At 41.2% G+C, this 2,560-nt stretch overlaps 1 pseudogene; it reads right to left on the bottom strand.

Moving 5' to 3' along the window:
* Positions 1-77: 77 nt before the first annotated feature.
* Positions 78-468, bottom strand: LOC103917108 (annotated as a pseudogene).
* Positions 469-2,560: the final 2,092 nt, after the last annotated feature.

The following is a 2,560-nucleotide window of genomic DNA, read 5'->3' as shown; positions in this document are numbered from 1 at the left end:
GCTGTGAGTGCACATTGCCAGCTCATGTCTAGTTTTTTATCCACCAATACCCCCAAGTACTTGGGCAAAAGCACACTTTAAGTCTTGGAGCTGCTGAATTTGCCTCATAGCCTTGGTGTCCTCGGGCATGGCATGCTTGGCCAGCTCTCTGGGCAGCTCCTAGTGCGTGGCACACTCCACCCTCTCAAGAACTGGTGGTCGAGCATTCTTTGTGTTGTGCCAGACAACATGCTTTTCCAGTGATACATTCAGTAATGTCATTGACAAAGGCGTTCATGATGCCCATGGCCTTGGTTAGGATACTAGTCTCATGATGGATCTCCTTCAGCACCTTGTACTGATGGATGCAGTAACTCTCCTTTCTGCTATTCTTGCTATATGTTGCTTGTAGCCTTTCTCTCAGGTTTTGGTGACAGCACTCTTGGAGTTCTTGTTGCGAGCAGGAGCTGGCTTGGCAGGCTCAGGCATCTTGGTAGCACCTTTTCTCACAGATAAGCAACATGAAGGTGGGCAAAGGTGGAGGCAGTGTAGCTGCAAATGGCTTGAGTCCACTGGCGGCATGTACCTGAGCTCTTGAAATAACTACCTTCTTTGCAGCCTGAAGGACTAATAACTGTCATGACTGTGTGAAACTGTGAGCAGCAAACTGAGAGTTTGCTGAAGCAATTGTATCTCAATAAGCTTTGGCTGACCTTAGCTGTTTTTATGATGTTAATATCCTATGTTGCAATTAGAGGTAGGAAACCTAAATGCAAATGTTGGGTCTTGTTGAAAACCAGATACTGCCTTTGAGATCAGTCTCTTGGGGGGGGGGGGGGGGGGAAATAATAAAAAAAAAATCAATTGTGAATATTCCAACCTTCCCGATAAAAAAACCACTGAAATCCTTGATTCAAAGTTTTACTTTATATACCGTCAATTTCCCAGTAGTCCCATTTCTCAATCAGAATTTGAATAATCTTTACAATTTGTATTCCCCAAAACTCAAATTTAATGAGTTAGTAGGTATAGAAAGAGAAATAACAGCTGCAGCTTATCCCGCTGTGCTATTCAGTAATGACAATGTTATACCACATTAGCAATTGTGACATTAATAAAAAGAAGCCCATAGGATTAGCCAGAGACAGCTGACTTTAGTCAAATGTAGGTCATGCTTTGTTTGCTCAGAGCTGGGTAATAAATTTCCAGGTAAGTGCTCTCATGTGTCATACATATATGCCAGGAGCATAATTTCAGCTATACTAAATGATCCACATTCTTAAATTTCTGTAAGCCGTTTTTGAATTATTGTTAAGCATTTAATTCCACAGCAGCATCTTACAGGCTACTTAAAGTTATTAACTCATATGACATTATGGCATGTTTTCTTTCTAGTGGCAGCTAATAGCATCTTGATCTGGTTTCCCTTTCACCTTAAGGTATCTGCAACCCTGAATTGTGAGTATTTAACAAAAGATACTTAGCAAGGAATCAAACCCACTACATTTTGCAGCTCTAGCTAAAGGGGAAAACAGTATTTGGAATCAATCCAAGCAGCAGCAAGATATCTTCCACCACAGAAGGGAGACTTTAAAAAAAATTTTAAAGGAAATAAAAGCATAGCCTTCAATTAATAGTACAAAAGATCCTATCTCAATCTCTGCTACTTTGGCAAGCCCTCAAAATTTGGATTGAAAGCAGACCTTTAAACATATTCATATTTAATCTCAGCACAAGATGTGCATATTGTACACTGAAACCTTAAAGGCCAAATTCTGTGTTCAGTAATACCCTGGCAGGCTTCAGTGGGAGAGGGTGAGTGCAATACAGCAGAAGCTGACCTTGAGGTTGTAATCTTACTTTCACTATTTTTTTTTATATTATGGTAATGATTAGATGCACCAAACAAGATCAGGACCTTTTTGTACAAGGCACCATCCTGACGTGCAGAACAGAGAGGGGAACTCTAGTTATGAAGAGCTCAAATCGCAGCAAGACAGACAGAAAAATGTCTGATTGTCACCTTTTTACAGATGGGGGACTGATCCACAGAAAAGCTAAATGCCAGATCCAGATGGCTTTAATTCCACCTAAGTCTCTCGCCTAGTTGTTGCTATGGCTTTAGGCAGCTACTCATCCTGCCCCTTATTTCCCCTTATTTTAGGGGCACCAAGCTCCCTCCTCGCAGCCCGGGTGTCATAGGGACTGGCTGAGCCATGCCCCAGCTGCCCTGCTGCAAGTCCCACATAGGGGGGACCCATGGCTGTACCTTATTGCATGTACCCAGGTAGTGTCTTGTCATCTTATTTACGATTAATTAGTCCAATCGTTTCTGAGCAACAGTAGTTAATTTCTTGACTCCCTTCTATTTTTACCCATGTCTTTGCAAAAATGTATTTACACATCAGCCAGTCTGTGGGGGCTTCTGAAGCATGTCAAGTGGAAGAGCTGACATACCTATAATTCCAGTTGATTTTTTGGTTGGTTGGTTGGTTGTTTTAATGGCATATTCTTGAAATAGAAATTAAAGACCACGTAAGTAGTTTTTTCTTTAGTAATTAAGAAATCTTGAGATCAAAAA

The sequence above is a fragment of the Pygoscelis adeliae genome, unplaced genomic scaffold (genome assembly GCF_000699105.1).
Source record: "Pygoscelis adeliae isolate BGI_AS28 unplaced genomic scaffold, ASM69910v1 Scaffold25, whole genome shotgun sequence".
Lineage (NCBI taxonomy): Eukaryota > Metazoa > Chordata > Aves > Sphenisciformes > Spheniscidae > Pygoscelis > Pygoscelis adeliae.
Note: the sequence above shows the minus strand (reverse complement) of the source record. Positions and strands in the feature narration are given on the sequence as shown.